Below are 19,634 nucleotides of genomic sequence, written 5' to 3'. Positions count from 1 at the left end.
AGGGGTGAGGTTGGGGGTAGGGGTGGGGTGGCAGTGACCAAAGCAGCGCTCATTCTCAGCCCCAGTTTCTGGTTCTGGCTTTAGCAAGTCGTCAGGTTTGGGGGTATCGAGGCTGTGACAGCCACCAGGGAACTTCGCAGTTTCATGTGCACATTTCTGTTGCTTCTACACACAAATGAAGTCTAGAAAGAAGAAACCAAGAGACAGAAACCAACTAAACAGACTTCCTGCTCCATAGCACAGCTGTCTGCTTTGACCTTACAGCAAGAAGAGAGCAGACACACACACGCACACACACACACACACACATACACACACACAGTTGTATGTGTGTATGTGTGTGTGTTCTTGTTAATCACCACGGAAACTGAACATAAAGGATGAATTGGAAATGCAGGATAAAAGTCCCCATGCATTAGGGACAGGAGAAGGGAAATGCTTGTAATTTGAGGTTTGTAGATCTCTGGTCTGTTTTTAGATGTGGGTGAAGTCTATGCTTCCTGTGCCATCCCATTTCCCAGTTCACCAGCACACTGCTGAGTTTGTACCACCTAGAAAGCAGGCTTTGTCTTTGGAGAGACCGAGCCGTGGGTTGAGCACCCGGCTTTGAGAATTGCCTGATCTCACATGGACATCTGTGGAAGTGGGGCAGGAGAGATGATTCTGTCTACAAAGGGCTTGCTGTGCCACAGTCCAAGTTCAGATTAGCAGAATCCATGTCAAAAGCTGTCCGTGGTGCCTTGCTTGCAATCCTGAAGCTGTGGGAGTAGACATGGGAAGTCCTCTTGCCCAGCTGAATCAGTGATCCCTGGGTGCCAGAAAGAGATGCTGTTTAAAAACAAAACAAAACAAAAAACAAGGTCTCCTGAGGAGAGAAGCATGAAGTTGACCTTTGGCCTCCCTGTGCACATTCAGCCTCCTCTATGAACATACAGACACACAGATACAGACAGACACAGACATGCACTCGCAGGCAGGCATTCACGCACGAGTGCGGCATGTGGACCTGAAACTGACCCCCGTTGCTCTCCAGCCTTCTGCAGCTGTGGTTGCATCCTTGTCTGCAGTCTCTTAGAGCACATGCAGTAGCTGAGTGCTTGCGCTAAGCTCTGTACTTCACTCGTCAAGATGCCTGAGCCAGAAACTAAGACTGACTTCCTTCCGATGTTCCAATGAAGTGGCCTTCCAGAAATCACAAGATATCACTCGGCCTCAGTTTCCCCAGTGGTATTCATTAGGAATAGTAAGTGTACCGGGTAGATTATGATGCTAGACAGCCAATCTTACGGCACCCAACTGCTGAAGTGCACGTGTGGAAATGATCTTGTTTGTGAGAGTGTGAGAGCTACTGTGATCCAGGACAGAGGTTAGCCAGGTGTGAGAGTGAGAGAGCTACTGTGGTCCAGGACAGAGGCTAGCCAGGTGTGAGTGTGCAAGAGCTACTGTGGTCCAGGACAGAGGCTAGCCAGGTGTGAGTGTGCGAGAGCTACTGTGGTCCAGGACAGAGGCTAGCCAGGTGTGAGAGTGCGAGTGCTACTGTGGTCCAGGACAGAGGCTAGCCAGGTGTGAGTGTGCTGAGGCCAATCCACATGGTTCTCTCAGGAGCTTCCTATACACCATGGGCTGCCCGTATATCAAACAAGGGTCTAGTTCTGTCTTTAGAACCAGGGTGGCATGCTTTGAGAGACTCACATAAAAGCAGACATTCAAGGGTGGTTTGATGGTTTGGGTCCATCCAAGTGGAGAGCAAGGGTTTTAGCATGAGGAAGGTTCTGAGGTGACAGACTTGGTGAGTGGGGACTCTTATCTGAAATTAGTGTGCTGAAGCAGAGAGAAAGAAAAGATGCAGGGCAGGTCTGGGGGAGCAGCTCTGGCCCCCCAAACACAGACAGGGGAGCAGGTATTTAAAGGCAATGAGAATCTATTGGGGGTTCTACCAGTGTCTCTTGTCTTTCTTGGCGGCTGCAAACTATATGGAGGCTAACATGGTAATCTTCCCACTGTGTGTCAGCTAGCAGGACAGCCTAGCTTTGTAGACAGAATATGTACCCTATTTTCTAAGCTATAATTTGTGTGCTTCGAGCCTGAAGAGTGGAATGAAATATTGTAGAGACAGTCACACACATGTGCTTTCTGTGTGGTGCCATTCATGGTAGCTAAACAATAAAATCCGCCTAAGTGTCCATCAGCAGAATAGATTTGGAAGTGAGATAGAGACACACAGAAGAGTTTGACTCAGTTACAAAGGGAATGAGGTAGACACATCATCATCATCGTCGTCATCATCATCATCATCGTCATCATCATCATCATCATCGTCATCACCATCATCATCATCTTCATCATCGTCATCATCGTCATCATCATCATCGTCATCATCATCGTCATCATCATCATCATCATCATCGTCATCATCATCGTCATCATCGTCATCATCATCGTCATCATCGTCATCATCATCGTCGTCATCGTCATCATCATCGTCGTCATCATCATCATCATCACCATCATCATCATCTTCATCATCATCGTCATCTTCATCTTCATCGTCATCATCTTAGCAAAATGATCCAGAAAGTCAAACAACACATGTTTTCTCTCATATGAGGATTCTGGATTTTTATATACATAAAAAGTATTTATAAACATCCATAGTGGGTGGAAGTATGTCTCAGTAGTTAAGAGCATACGCCACTCCTTGAGAGTTCACAACCCTCTGAAATGCCAGCTTCAGAATATCTGTCATATCCTCCCTGTCTCTAAGGTCACTGTACTCATGTGCACACACCAAACACAGACAAACACATACCCATAATTAAAAACAAAATAAATCTTTAAAGAGTACCTGTAGTGATGGAGTTTCAGAAAGACATCAAAAAAAGCAAACACACGGACCAATGTGTCTTAATATGTTCTATATTTATGTATGTATATATATACATTTAAGAACATCTAATCATATAAATATATTCATATATATCTTTATATATAAAAATGGAAGCAAGACTGACTGGGAAAGGAAAGAGACTAATGGGAGTGGGAGAGGAGGAGAGAGACTACGTGGCTGAATGGAGGAGAGAGACTACGCGGCTAAATGGAGGAGAGAGAGAGACTATGTGGCTGAATGGAGAAGAGAGACTACGCGGCTGAATGGAGGAGAGAGACTATGCGGCTGAATGGAGAAGAGACACTACGCGGCTGAATGGAGAAGAGAGACTATGCGGCTGAATGGAGGAGAGAGACTACGCGGCTGAATGGAGGAGAGAGATTACGCGGCTGAATGGAGGAGAGAGAGAGACTACGCGGCTGAATGGAGAAGAGAGACTATGCGGCTGAATGGAGGAGAGAGACTACGTGGCTGAATCCTATGATGTGCATACATGCAAATGTGTTCAGGATACCTGCTACTGTGTGCAGTGAATTACACCACTAATAAACACCAGTAAGGAAACCAGGGATGTTAATTTTGTTCCATCACGCTGGTATGCTGTAAATCGTGGCAAATACTTTACATATTTGAGCCTCACATGTTCAGGGGACAGTGACAACATGAAACGAAACAACCAGTTAGGAGCCAGACAGAGGAAGGTGATCAGCACAGAGATATTTAGGAACAAAAGGAAGTATCAAGAGTTAAGGAAAGGAACTAAAACCAAGACAATACATCAGTGCCATTCACTTTGTAAATAACCATTAGAAAGAGTGGTTTAAAGTATGAAAAGGTAGCCGGGTGGTGGTGGCGCACGCCTTTAGTCCTAGCACTTGGGAGGCAGAGGCAGGTGAATTTCTGAGTTCGAGGCCAGCCTGGTCTACAAAGTGAGTTCCAGGACAGTCGGGGCTACACAGAGGAACTCTGTCTCAAAAAACAAACAAACAAACAAACAAACAAAAAAGAGTATGAAAAGATAAAGTCATCAATGTGTCAATCACCAAGCAAACAATTCTAACAAGATGGACTCAAGTCTAAAAGTAAACAGTTGGCAAACAAAAACCTGAAAAAATGCAAATGCAAGGTTGGCCAGCAGGAAGAGAGGCGAGCCAGTGGAAGACCCATGGTACGTGGTATTTCTCGGGGCACATATGCAAAGACAGAAAACAGATTTAAAGTGCGGATATGACATGGAAACAAAAGGTCAGGGACTGACCACATGGTAGAAATATCTTCCAGTCTCCTCAGGTCCCACCAGGTTCTAGGCCTCATAGTGATACTTCCGGTACGATCTGGGAATCTAATGCTAGGCTTTGGCGTGACATGTGTGGTCTGGAGAACTGTGCTGCTTAGGTGCCTGGGCAAGGACATGGTTTTACTAGAGAATAGTCACAGAAAAGCGAGGAGTATGGAGGCACAGGGAGCATGCTCATTCAGTAACCCGGGGTTGGAAATGTTTGGGATTAAAGGACCAGACCACGAGTTGGTTGCAGAGCGCAGTCACATGTCGTAAGCACACGAGGAGTTTGCTTTGGTCACTCTGGGGTTTGTTAAGTGCGTGGTGGCTGTTGTGGGCAGCTTCGAGTTATAGGGATGTGGGACCTGGAGGGACGGAGGTTTCCCTCAGAAAGGCAGCTGTCGGGATGCAGTGGGGATGAGTCAGACTTGGAGAACAGACACTTGTGGATGTGAGATGGAAGTGCACGTGCTGGCACAGGGTGAGCTGGACCAACTCGTCACCATCTTTTACTTCTTGGGGTTGCAGCATGACACAGTTGCACAAACAGAACCCAGGAGATGGTCCTGCTCTGGTAGCCAATATATGATGTTTATCTTCCTCCTCTAGGAAGCTGACTCTGGGATCAGATTATAAATAACCAAATGGCTAAACAGAGATGATCCTCTTCGCCCCAGAGCCAGGGTGTGCGCTGTACAGCCCTGGTGTTCAAACACTTGGCTTTGCTTCTGCAAGCTGGATATTGTGGCAGTCTTCTAGAGTGTGGAGGAAGTGTGCTGAGGCTCTGATGGGAACGTACAGCTCCCAGGATTCCAGGTGCAGCTTTTCTGTTGTTGAAGCATCACAGTTTGGGGTAGTTTGTTATAGCAACAGCAGGTAGCAACTTTCCTAATGCATTTCCATCCCTTGCTAGAGTAGCATCTGTGTTCCAGGCAACCAAGTCCTCATACCATTGTTAGTGACAGCATGGTACTGACGAGCCCACAGCTAGTCACCAGTGCCCCCTGCTGAGGTCACATTGTAGCCTTGTCTTAACTTGGCAGTATTGGTCCTAGATGTGGGTGCCTAAGAATATTTAATCTACACTGAGCTGTGGTGAGGGATTAGGGTCGGAAAGAAGAAATAAAATGGGCATTTGGCATTTTCTTACAGGTGAACTTTTAAGGAACTATAGCAGAAAGACTTTAGGAAGAGCTAACGTGTCTGTGCATGTGTGTATGTGTGGGTGCATGTGCATGTGTAGATATTTGCATCTGTGTGAGTGCCTGCACACGTGTGCATGGTCTCTTAGGCTTCATAATCTCGGGAGCCAAGATACTTACAATTCTAATATGCTCCTTCCCTATGAATTCTATGGGTGTTGGTCTTTCCTACTTGGTTGCTGGATTGTAGAACAACACTTGCAGCATCTGAGGGTTCACTAATACGTTTTGTTAAGAGACATAAAAAAAGCCAACTATCATTCTAAACACTGTGCGTTCATAGTTTGAATCAGGAATTTCTGATAAATGCTGTTAAGGACTTGGTTGAATGTGTGTGCATATGCTACACGTATCTCAGCATTTCTCCTGGACTCAGCAACTGAGGCAAGATGTTCACTTGCTCTGCATTGGTCACACACACCACACACACACACACACACACACACACACACACACACACCCCTTCGGATGTAGAGATAGTTCATCAATGTATTGGTGAAAGAGCGGTTTCTTGTGTTGGCCACAGCTCATAGCTGGCTCTCTGACTCCATCACCTCTGCTTAACGCAGAGTCTCACCTCCCAATCTTGTCTTCTTTAAATTCTCAAGGTTTGAGTATTCAAGGGGATGAAATACAGAAGGCCCATGTCAAACCAACATCGTTTTACTTTAGCCTGGGACGGCACACTTACCTTCCTCAGCTGGATCTGCAGCTGGACTTGCTGCCCACTGTCAGGACATAGCTAAGTCTGGAGCAGAGGATGGTGGGTACAGGTGTAGACCTTACCTCATGACACAGATGTGAACCAAGTTCTGAAGGCTTGGGGGAGACCCCACCCATTTTGTCTTAAATTTTTCACTTGTCTTCACTCTTAAGTCACACATCTGAGACAGGCCAGAGCACATTAGCACTTGTCCATGACTGATGAAGACCAACACTGGAGGTGACACCACATCCAGGGCCACAGAGCCCCAAGTTACTGGGCTTAGCACAGACCCTTGGCTCCTGCCAAGCATCTTTCCTGCCCTGCCGTATGGCAGCCAGGCTTGCCCAGCTCATCATCCACAAAGATATCAGAAATAGAACCTGGGAAAGTTGACCCCTTTTCTAGATGCTATATTCATTAGCTGGAACTGGTTGTTGTTAGCGCCAGTGTGAAGCCCACTTGTTCTCCACTTCCTAGGCCTCTCTACAATTTTGTTTATTCAGTTCCAAGAATAGCCAAGCATGTGTGGAATTGGCTGATTCTTCTCTCAGTGTTTAAAGTCACCCATCCAGAGCTAATCTTTAAAGGACTCTGGGGAAGCAAGAGAATGAGTATGTCAAGTTTCTTCAACATGTCTCTCTTGGTCTAGAGAGAGAAAAAAGTGTCCAGCTTTAGAACTTCCAGAAAGTTCTATTTCTAAGTGTGCAAAGAAGGATGATGTTCCAATGTTAGTCTCCGTTCTGGAATCTTCATTTATTAAACAGAATGTCCTGGTATCAGATATTTAACTTCTCTGTGCTTCCATTTCTTTTCAACGTGAAGGAAACACTCTGTTCTGTTTCCAGTCTGTCAGCCATAGAGATGCCATATTGGATACTCTTAGAGAGGGTGAGAGCAAAGTGTCTCTTATATCAGCATGGCTGTTTTGGCTCTGTCTGTCTGTCTGTCTGTCTGTCTGTCTGTCTGTCTGTCTGTCTCTCTCTCTCTCTCTCTCTCTCACACACACACACACACACACACAGAGTTTGCTTTTGTTGCTTCTAGTCCATAATCTGGCTCTCTTATTTAAGGTTAAGATGCTCATGAAACTCTTGAAGAAATGATTAAGCATTGTTATTCTGGTGGATTGAGCCCTTTTCAGTCAATCATGTAAGATATATATTTATACATATATTTCAGAATCTCAGAGTGTGTCTGCATATGTGTATGTGTGTGTGCACATATCTGATATGTACACACATGTAAATATATATACATATATATATTTGTGTGTGTATTTATATGTAACTGAGACAATGTGTAAATATGTAAGTAACACACACAGACTTGATATTTTATATATGTTTATATATATAAAACATACATAACATACATATATACATATACATAAACAGATACATACACAACTTTTCTGTATCATTAATAAGATATATATGATGACTAGCTCACACCCATACCTTTCTTCTGAAGTTCCCAGCAGGTGTTCCTTCCTTACTCATAGCCCTGACAACACTACATGAGTGCATATAAGAATAATTGCATATTTTTGCATTGGTGAGTGCATATGCTCCCTGCCTGCTAAACTGTTACCACAGGTTAGCAGTTTCTACTCTGGCGCAGGCAGACTATTTATACAGCAGACCCGAGGGCTCTGCCTACTTCCTAGTTCATCCCTCTGAATCCTCTCTCTGCCCTCTGCACTAGTTCTCTTACAATCGGACCACTATCATGACTATTTTGAACTTTCTTCTCTTATCTGATAAACCCTACCCTAACTCATTCTATCTGCCTCTCCTGCTGCTACTCCATATGTGCAGTTTGTCATAGGTGGAAACTCTCACTAGGCTTGCATGTTTGATGGCCATTGGTCCTCAAGCCTAGCACAGTGTAGAACTTGCTACATCCCTCTTTGATTCACCAAATGATGACTGATGAACATTGGTGAGCATCACCATGGTCAACAGTCCTTAACCCTAGTTGCTGATCATTCCTCTCTTCCTTGACCTCTGTGTGTGTTTGGCACAGTATGCCACCTGCTCTTCCCTGACAGAACCACAATGTCTGCCATCTTTCGGTTATGGACTCCCATGGTCTACTGCCTCCCTGGTCTGTCAGTCACCTGCACTCAGGGTCCTAACTCTCTGGTCTCTTCAGTCTCTTCTGTCATGTATACCTGCTGTCCTTTCTTACTGGCTGATCCATATGTGTTCTTTATTCCTTTCCTAGACAGAAAGTACACTGGCTTGAGAAATATAAGAGCTGAAGATTTGTTTGTTGTCTACCCTCCACCAGATCTCACCTATCACCACAGTTAAAACGTCATCTATTTGTAGATAATCCCCAAATCTCTGCCTCTACCATGGCATCTCCCAAGAAGTGCAGGCTACAGACCCACTTGCCAGCTCTCTATTTCCAAATTGCTCTTACTAGACACCCAGGCTTGCTAGTTCAAACCCATCCTTTATTCTGTTCTCTCCAGGGCTGGATTTCATGAAATTTCTCCTGTCTTGCAACCAAGACAGAGCCTTGTAGTTCCTTGGTAGCCTTGTAGTTCCTTCCATTTGGTACTGGAGCTTGTCTTGGCTCCTCTTTCCCTAATAGTTCTCATTGATTTTTACCACAATAAAACTTTCAAGACACCCTTTACTCACAGCAACTCCTGAAGCTACTTGAACCAAATTCAGAGTACTCTTCTCCATCTAGTTATGAAGTTGAAACTGAGCCTTTTCCTGCCTGGTAATGAAGGGATTAGCAAGTCACCTTGAAGAGTACTTGTGGAATTATGGAAGGTCAGAATAGTGTTCTCTATGAATCAGACAGACTCCTGGTCTTTCGGGTTACACACAGCATTCATTGCAATCAGAGAGACTTAGAAGAATCTAGATGTGCCTTTGTGAGTGCAGCCAATACTTAGAATGTGGGGAAAGCCAGCTGTCCATGCACAGAAGGCGAGTCAAGCAGCACAGACCAGGAATAGCAGGGACACAGCATGGCATGGGTGTCTGCACACTGATGTCCTGAGCCTCTCAAGGATGCACTTCAGGCAAGGATAGTCAGCAAACACATCTGTTAGACCTTTGGTTCAGAAAAGATTGGGTCAGTGAGAATAACACAGCAAAATGAAGAGAAGGATTCTGGAGAGCGGGGCAGTCAAGGTTGCTGGCTTATCTGGCCTTGCATGTGTGTGTGTGTGCGTGTGCGTGTGTGCGTGTGCGTGTGCATGCATGCGTGTGTGTGTTGGGGGAAGGCAGGAGGAAGACTAAGTCATAAAAGCACAGAGACCATCCTGGTGCAGTCTCACACAGCCCATTTTACCCAGCACTAACTCTGCCTCTGTCCTTCTGGAGAAGCTCAGCAACACATGTAAGAGAATCCTATTGTGAAGACTGCCTTCTGCAGAGCTGTACACCTTGGTGAGAGCTCCTTCCTGATGGAAGGAAGAGACCTGACTTCCTTCCTAATGTCTTCACACTCAAGTGTCATTTAATTGGAAGGAGGAGATCCAACTTCATGAATGTACTTATGCTGAAGTGTTATTTTAAATGACTTGTGCACATACATGTGCTCGTACAAGCATGCATATATATGTATATATACTTTTATACATGCATATATGCACACAGATGATCACACATGTACTAATATGCCCTAACAAAAATATGTATGTATATATTGCATACAAGCATAAATGCACACACAGATGCTCATACAAGCATGTATGCACATACACAGATGCTCACACAAACATGCACATATGGTCACATAACATGCATGTTAACACACAGATGCTCAGATAACCATTCATATATACACATGTGTGCTCACACGATCATGAGTGTGCATACACATGTGTACATGCAAGCGTGCCTGTGCACACAAAATACATATGTACACGTATACAGTCACACACTGAAGCTGCTTTTAAGGGTAGAAAAAATATAGATAGTAAGAAATTAGACCTAGGTGAAGGCAGGCATTGAAACCAATGTGTGGGATGCAGAGATCAAAGCTCCCACTGGTCTCCAGTGAAGGTTCACTGTGAATGTCAGCTTGACTGGGTGTGGGATCAACTGAGAGACATGCCTATGGGAAGGTCTGTGAAGGTGATTGCAATAACAACTGAGGCAGCAATGCATCCATGCATGCATGCATACATACATACATAGATACATAAATGCATAGATACATAGATACATACATACATACATATACACATACACATATACATATCTCACAGAGAAGCCTACTGCCTGTCTGTCTGCCTTTGCTCCCTGCTGGTAAGTGCGTAGATCCTGCTGCCGCTGCTGCCACTGCTGCTCCTGCTGTTACTGTCCCCTTTCACTGCCATCAGGATCCAGGTCCTTAATCCTTCCAGTGTGTATTGAGTACCAGAGACCTTACAGCAATCTTGGAGTATCCAATGTCAGGCTGGAATTGCTGAGGCTTCTGGCCTCATGAATGCAACAGGTACCAGGTTCTCAGACCTCTCACCATTCCCGTAGGCACTGTTGAACTACCAAGTTCATACAGTGTGAGCCAAGTTAGTAAACTTATTGTACTGCACTTTCATTCTTTCTGTTATCTTCCTCTAGAGAACCCTGTTTTGTTCATCTTATTGATGTGGAGTTAATAAGGCCACCAAAGGGACAAGAGACAGGAATTTTGGTCAGCTTGCTGATCTGCAGAGGAATTCAGACTTTCTGAATAAAGCCAGAACGTCTGAAGGAAGAGCAGCGTCAGAAACACAGAAGATGCCTGCATTCAGGGGAGCCGAGGAGACACACTCCCAACTGCAGTCAATACAATCTCCCAAGAACATGGCGTGGAAAGCTTGGTGTGGTGTGTGTTGGGGTGGGCCCAGTGGGTACCACCCTGTGTCCCAGGATCATCAGAGTAAAGCACAGCATAGGGCAATTCTTGGCAGCTAGGCTTGTACATTTTGTACAAATCCCCTCTGCATGACCAGTCTCAACCATATTGCTGAGCGAGAACTATCTATGAAATCTGGCCAAATATCAGTATGTGTGTGCAAATGTGCACACTCGTGTCCACCTGTCTCTGCGATGCACCAGAGAAAGCAGTCATTCACTGAAAGCGGGAAGCAAAAGCCACCATCACAATTTATTCTGCTTTCAAAGACTTCAGACACCATAAAGAGCGCAATAAAAATGGCCAAGGAAGTGGAGACAGTATGAGGGGATGGAAGAGGAAGGCACCCTGACAGAGTATGTCAGAACTGATTAAAATAAACGAAGCCAAAGATACCCATGGAAGGAAGTACAGTATTGCCATTAAAGGAGCAAGCAAAACAAATGCCACTCTAAACTGCTGTATGTGGTAAATGATCTCCCTTAATCAAGAGAAAAACAGCTGTGCGTTTCAAAAGAACAAGAGCTGAAGGGATTCATAGTTGCCATACTCCCTCCAAAGGTACTTGGAGGATCAATCTCAAGAAGAAAATAAAATATTCAGAAGTGGGGTGCAATCGGCTGATCTAGCAGGAAGCGGGGTAGTCTAAGCCAGCCCTGGCTGCAGCATGACAATCAAGATGTCAGACTTAATCTACAACTAAGAGTATGAGATAGGACACACTGCCAAAGCAGGGCATCCTGAGAGCTGCTAGCCCCAGGGCTGCCCTGTGCTTGAGCTGCTAGCCCCAGGGCTGCCCTGTGCTTGAGCTGCTAGCCCCAGGGCTGCCCTGTGCCTGAGCTGCCCTGTGCCTGAGCTGCTAGCCCCAGGGCTGCCCTGTGCTTGAGCTGCTAACCCCAGGGCTGCCCTGTGCCTGAGCTGCTAGCCCCAGGGCTGCCCTGTGCCTGAGCTGCTAGCCCCAGGGCTGCCCTGTGCCTGAGCTGCTAACCCCAGGGCTGCCCTGTGCCTGAGCTGCCCTGTGCCTGAGCTGCTAGCCCCAGGGCTGCCTGAGCTGCTAGCCCCAGGGCTGCCCTGTGCCTGAGCTGCTAGCCCCAGGGCTGCCCTGTGCCTGAGCTGCTAGCCCCAGGGCTGCCCTGTGCCTGAGCTGCCCTGTGCCTGAGCTGCTAGCCCCAGGGCTGCCCTGTGCTTGAGAAGACACTGTGTCTGTTGAACTTTAGACTCACCATCCTAAGTGGAGACATCAAGCCAATTAGAGAAAACTAAACATGATACAGAGAACAGAAAGAGAAAAGCAAGAGTTCAAAGGGAGAAATTAGGACTGAAATGTGATAGCAATCTTAGTCCACAAACAGACAGGATTAAAGAAGATTTCCAGATGGGAATTAAAAAAAAATCAAATTATATGTCCTGTGCGTGAGTTTTGCCTACAGCCTAATTATGCAGAAATGTTCAGGTAATTAATTGAAAAATGGATGCCAGGCGAAGAACAACCACAGGATGCTGAACATAGCAGTATTAATACCAGAGGAAAGAGCCACAAGGCACAAGCCACAATTACAGATGAAGAGGGCCATTATGTCTTGATTTAAGCTTAAATTTCCCAGAGGGTAATAAAAAGTCTAAATATTTATGGATGTAATAAAATAGCCAAAGACATTTTTAAAAGTGACAGAATTATATGGAGATATAGGCAAATCCATTAATAGATTGAATCTACTCATATAAGTTGGTTAGAGATTGATAAATCAGACAGGAAATATTTAGTACAGAGAAAAATATTTGAGCCATACAATTAACAAGCCAGGATTCACAGACATTTGAGGAAAATTCAATAATTTCATAACCATTATTTTCATTGCTACAAAGACAATTTACATAAATATCATGCCTGTGACACAAAAATACGACTAAGTGAATTTTAAAGAATTAAATTAGAGCAGGTCACATTCTCTGATTACAATGCAGTCAAGTTGAATATCAACAAAAAGATCAAAAGCATTAATGATTATTGGTAAACATCCTTAAAACGGAATATATTCCAAAGGTTTTTTAACTTCTGCTTCACATATCCATCAAAATGTAACTGTGAAAGAGATGGTTCATCAGGCAGCACACTTGATGGACAAGCCTGAATCCCTGAACTCGATCCTAGGAACCCACCTAAAGGTGGAAGGAGAGGTCAACCCTACAAGTTGTCCTCTGACCTCCAACCTTATGCTATCGTACTATTGCTTGCACAATGTCCATAATAATAGACAAGAATTTAAAAATGAAGCAAATTGAACAGTAATGGCAATGACATCTATCAAAACAGACAAGAGCCTGTGCACAAGGGAAAACCTAGAGAGAGGAAGCCAGAGCAATTCAGGAGCTCTGCCACTCATTTATAACAACTCACTTTCAAAAGAACCAACCAGTGGGTTCTGAGGGCACGCCTCTAGTGGCCTAGCTACCTTCTGCTAGACTCTACCTCTAAAAGATCTAACGTGGTAACAATACCAGCATACTAGAAAAGCCAGTGCTGCCTTCCTGGGATAAAGCTCTAGCACAGTGTAGTCAAATTAACACAGAATAAAAGGAAAGAAAAGAAATGTAAACTAAATAGAGCCACTGTGAGTATCTTTACTTCATCTGTCATTTCAGGGAAGTCACGGAGGCAGGAGTCTGAGACATCTGGTATCCCCACATTCACAGTCAAGAGCAGAAATAGAACTAATAATCCGTGCTGTCTGCTTGCTTCTCAACTAGCCTTCTTCATCTCATTCAGTGCAGAGCCTAGCCTAGGGAATGATGCCTTCTTCAGTGAGTGGGGTCAATTATCCATGAGGACAATCTACCATAGACAGGCCAACCTGATTCAGATAATTCTTTAACTGAGACTCTCTTCAGAGATGGTTCTAGATTGTGTCAAGGTGAAAGCTAAAATAACACAGTGCATAAACAGGAACCTCTGAGAAGAACCATGCCCAATATGTGGTGAAGCTAAGGTGAAAGAACTGACCATGGAGTGCCTTTGGGACCGACAGTGGAGATCTGTGGAGGCAAACACTAAGCTGGGGCATTTAGAAGCATGGTTTGATGCTGTCTAGGTGTAAGAGGAATGAAATCCCATCTACTGTAGATGTTTATAAGCTGTACGAGATGATGGACAACAGACAGTGGGATTTAACTTTGAGGAACCTCAACACAGAAGTCAAATGGGGTATATTAGTTGTGCTTCCACTGTTGTGATAAAATGTGAAGGGTGTGGAGGTCAACCTCGTGAAGTAAAGAATAGGATGGAGAGCAAGGAGCCACAGGTTCCCGCGACTCCTCCAAGAGTATTGATAGGCTGTACATGGCATTCGATCTAAGATGGCTCCCGGAATATGAGTGAGACAGCAAAAAGAACCAAGATGAGGACGGTGGCTGCTTCCCCGCTTCATAGAAGTCCTAATGGGTGATGAGGCTCCTCCTCCATCATCTCCCCCCCACCCCCGCTCCTTCTGATTGAACTCACCAGGCAGGGCTTTCATTGGGGCACAGTGATAGTGTTCTTAAATGCGATTGGCCGAGGTTTTAGGAGCTTGGGATTGGCTTGGATGCAGAATACAAGCTTATGTGTTGCACAATAAACACACATCTGCAGCCTGATGTGGTCTCCAGAGTCTGATTCCTGGAATTAGTCGTGCGACTTCCTTCTCACACACCCCTCACCTCATTCCTACAATAACACAACAATTTGTGATATGACTCAAGCAACTTATAGAAGAAAGTAGAAACTGGCTTCTGGCTCAGGAGGGATACGAGTTCATCGCAGCAGGGATGTGTGTGGCAGCGGACAGCAGGCAGCAGGCGTGGTGGTTGGTGGAGAAAGAGGAAGCTGAGGGCTCACATCCTCATCTGTTTTTCTAGAATCAGGAGGGGAAGGACTTGAGTGACATTAGTGGGCTTGTTCTGAAACCAATGGGTGGGGAAATGGTAGAAAGAGACTTAGGCAAGAGAAAGGCCAGCCTACCTTCTTAATACCCGTGTGTACTGTGGCACCTCTGGCCATTTCCCACCTGATCTGCAGGCACACTCAACATTCTGAGAAGCTCACACAAAGAGGGACCTAGTCATCGTTCATATGCTGCTGCTATGCTGCCACTGCTGCTGTGTCTGCGGGCTTCTCCATCTCCTTCTTCTCCGTCTCCTACTCTTCCCTTCCTCCTGTTTCTCTTCTCCCTCTCCTCTACCCTCCCTCCCCTTATTCCTTCTTCTTCTTTAACTCTAGAAGAGACTTCACAGAGAAAATTATGTCATCGAGCATATAGTGACCAACACTCAACTTCTGAAGGTATCTGGAGCCCATAGTTAGAGTCTGCCCCTCAAGCTGGCCCCTGTGGTCCATCCCCATAGTCCTTCCTTTACTCAGGATGTTTTCCAAACTGGTTTTAAAAACACAAAGTGTCAACTTGTCATTTTACAGTTTTTTTCCCATCTGCCGCAGTCAGGGGTGGGTATCCAGATATTCTACCCACCCACCACCCTGAGGTGCTGTCATTTCTAAGTAATCTCCTTACCTAGTGCTAGTTTCTCTTGCTGTTCTTCTTCAGGCTATAACCATAATGCAGTAGAACTCTCAGGGGTTTGGCGACATGCCGATGCCTACAGGCATATCTTTCCAAATCGGTGTTGATGCTCCCCTGGGAGTTGGTTCAAGGCTCACACCAAAAAGCACTGTCTTGTGTGTCAAGTTTGCCAGAGTTTTTTCTTATTCAAAGAAGGTGTATTTGTCCTGGAGAGATGCCTCAGAAATTAAGAGCACTGACTGCTCTTCCAGAGGACCTGGGTTCAGCTCTCAGCATCTACACGGTGGCTTACACTGTTGGTCACTCCTATTCAGTGGGATCTGATGCCCTCTTCTGGTCTTTCAGGGCATGAGGCTAGCATGGCAGACATGCATGCAAGAAAAGCATGTAACAACAACAACAACAACAACAACAAACAACAACAACAAAATCTCCAAGAAGAAGGTATATTTCAGAGCATGTCACCCAGGAGTTGAGAAGAAGATGCTGGCTGGTCTAGTTTCCCACCCCCAGTTCCTGTGATAGAGCATCCCAACCAAGAGCAACTTAGGGAAGGAGGTTTCTTTGATCTATTTATTTGGCCGGTTACAGTCCATCATTGCAGGGAAGATACAGTCACATCAACACCCATGCTCAGGACAGAGAGCAACGAACGCGCCCACACCTAACGAAGGCGCCCACACCTAACGAACGCGCCCACACCTAACGAAGGCGCCCACACCTAACGAACATGCCCACACCTACCTGCCTGCTGCTTCCTTATGCTCACCTAGTCTTTTCCTGTCTTGTATAGCTCAGGACAATCTTTCCTATGTGAGTTGAGAATGAAGACAGTCCGCCACAGTCTACCCACAGGGCAACTGGATCTAGGTAAGCCCTCATTTGAGGTTCTCCTCTCAGACGATTCTAATTTGTGGCAGGTTGACATTCAGAATTAACCATCAAGGATGCATCTTGCTAAGTGTCTATTGACTGCTAAGCCAGTACGTTTCCTCCCTATGCTAGAGAGTCCCTGCATTACAGAGTCTGTCTTTTGTCCCCTGTCACCAGGACCAGCCTACAGCCATTTCTCTCTTTCCCCAGGTACTCTGCCTGGGACAGTCCTTTGAGAGAGATCATGGAGACTATGATCAACACCCCAAGATGGAGTTTGCATTCTTAGAAACAAAGAAAGATGAGGTAAAACCACTCAGCTATAAGCTACTTGGTAATTTAGATTTTTCCCCACTTCCTCATGTCTCTGATGCTCTGGGTCAGACCATCATTTAAAAAAATGAAAAGGTAAAAGAGTTGGCAAGCACATTCAACAATCCATATTTAAATTGTTCATAATTCGATTATTTTTACTAGTTCTATTAATCAGAAGGGTAATTAAATGCAAATGTAAGCATTTTAAGGCCTCAAAATTTATGCAGAAAAATCTGAGTAGAATTCTAAGAATATGTATGTATATGTGATATATAAATTATAATTGAAAGGCCTTTCCAAGAACATTTGCTTAATAAATAGAAACGAGAATGGAAATTTTTGCAATGCTAATTACCATGCTACTTTTTTCTCTCTCCGAGGCTTGCAAGATGCCATGAGACATGTTACAGGTACCCAGTTGGAAGAGACACAATTTCTAATGTCTGTTTCATGGAAGGAATGGAAGATTAAAGGAACCCCACATTATTGGGGCAGAAAGGGCTTCCAAGAACCCCGTGATCATTAGCGGATGTCTGTGCAGCAATGAGGCAGAAACACTTCACTCAAAGGCACCAGGGAGCACTGAAGTCCAAGTCGGGACATGATTTGGATTTACTTCATGCAGTTTAAAAATAGAAGATGGAGAGGGACTGTTCCAGCCAAGACCGCCTCAGCTACCCTTCCATTGAGGAAGATAGTGTGGTGGATGAGGTTAGCAAAGGTCTCATGTCATCTTCTGACACCAGCTAGCCTCAGGTTGGCTTTTGGGATGGAGACAGGTCAGACTGGAACCCAGGGATACCCGTTGGTACCCGTCTTCTGTGACTATCTTTCCTTTCAGGACTATGTAGGTGCCTGAATGTCTGTTTCCACATTTGTGTTGCTGATTTCCACAGTCAGTGATTCACACACTAAGAAAACACCAGAGGTTCAAAGACAGCAACAAAACCTAAACTCCCTGGGAAATACTGAATGTTGCCAAGAAGGTGAAAGAAAAGTTCTGCCTGATCAAAAATCTCTGTCCTGGATTGTAGGCTCCTTCCCACTATTATTTGTTCACAGTGAAGAACATGTGGTTGTACCCAGTGGGTTCTTTCTGATCGGGAATAAAAGCCATGAAAAAAAAAATTACCAAGGCATGGTGACACTGGTCTTTAGCTGAGTAATATTTGTCCCTCAACTTCTGGGTAGGTCTCCAGTGGGAAAGGATGTCAGCTGTGCATACTGGGGAATGTTGTGGGCAACAACTGGGTTCTTTACTGGAGTCTGCAGTGGGAGCTGGGTGCCAGTCGAGAACAAAGTCCTGGCGTCTAGGTGTGTAAAAGCAGTGTGTAAGCTGTGAGGAGCATCTAGGTAGCTTATGAATAGTTATACGCTTATAACCAGATCAATGCACCCAACTTTGACCACCACTTGCTTTCAGCAGTAGTAGAAGGATCAGCATCTTTTAAAATGGAAAAGACAAAGACAGGAGAAGGGACTGTCTGGGCACATGACCTAATTGGCATAGCTATATAGGATTACATGCCTGACCTAGTGGAATTTTGGGAGCATTTGGCTTGCCTATGGTCTGCCATATGGCTCATCCTGCTAGAGCAGATCACCATGCACACATTTGGTTCTTCGGGGCTCCTGTTGGTGGCCTGCAGAAACAAAGCTTGGGTGTGGGGCTGTGGAAGAAACCTGGACTCTTGCTCTTGTCTCTGTTTCCTTGTGCGCCATGCATTCAGTGAGAACCCAGCACGCTCTTCTGGCTGACTCTGTTGGATAATGTGTGGCTGGCTTCCCCATGACCTTTTTAGTGACTGGATTCCTTGTCGGGATGTCCTCATTCCTTATGTACATGGGATGTTATGGATTCTCACAAGGGTTATGGGATCCAATGCAATCATTCCTTCCCTAAATGTCACATTCCTTTTTTGAATACTCTATCTTCAAGAACATGGAGCCCTAACCCAGTGGTTAGGCTCAGAATTAACCACATGAAGGCTGTAGATTAAGCAAAACGCATTATAAAAGGGTTAAGTATTCTTCTTCCTCAGATGGTCACTTTTCCAGTCACAAGCTCCTGGTGTCCTTGCTGGAGGTAGATTCTACCGTTCTCCAGGTCTTGGATCCATTGCTCCCTCACTGTGTTAGTGTCTCCTCAGTGTGGAGTCCCATCTGAAGGATTCCCCCTTCTGTGGTGCTCTGGGTTTGTTTCTGTACACCTGGAACTAACCTTGAGTTCTGCATATCTATTCATGAGTTTTCCCGACAGCCTCAGGGCTTTACCACTCCCTGCTCTGTCCTCAGCACTTTCTTGCTATCCATTGCCTTGTGGACAGGCTATGAGATGTCAGTGAAGCTAAAGTCTGCGGACCTGATGGTCCTTGTTTGAATGTGCTTATGTCTCCCACAGGGCTCATGTGTTTGCATACTTGGTCTCTAGCTAGTGGCACTGTTATAGAAGATTATAAGACCTTTAGGAGATGGAGCCTTACTGGAAAAATGACTCACTGGGGGTGAGCCTTGAGGTTGTCTAGTTTGGCCATACTCCCTGACCATGTATGCAGTACGATCAGCCCCATCAAGTTCCTGCTCCATGCCTTTCCTATCATGGTGTGTATATCCCTAAAGCACATCTTAAGTTGATTTCTGTCTGGCATTTTGTCACGGTGAAGAGTCCTTGTATAGTTCTCCTCTATATGGGCAGCAGAGGGTGAGGGGGCATAACCCTAGGCATCTCCTAATGAAATTGCTTCATTTGTCACTGTTCCAACCATTGCCAGTTACCCATGAACTGAGACTCTGAGAATATCAGTATCAGGCCAGGACTTCCTGGCTGTTGTTTGGGAACACACAAATACTTAATCCTCATTGTCAAGCCTCAAAAGTTTGAGTGTCACACACTGCTGGTCCTCAGAGGTTCTGCACCAGCGATTCCCCCAGCTTATCCCAACTTCTTCAT

Source organism: Mastomys coucha, unplaced genomic scaffold (genome assembly GCF_008632895.1).
Source record: "Mastomys coucha isolate ucsf_1 unplaced genomic scaffold, UCSF_Mcou_1 pScaffold22, whole genome shotgun sequence".
In the NCBI taxonomy this organism is placed as follows: Eukaryota; Metazoa; Chordata; class Mammalia; order Rodentia; family Muridae; genus Mastomys; species Mastomys coucha.
The sequence above is the reverse complement of the archived record's forward strand: the minus strand, read 5'-3'. Positions refer to the sequence as shown.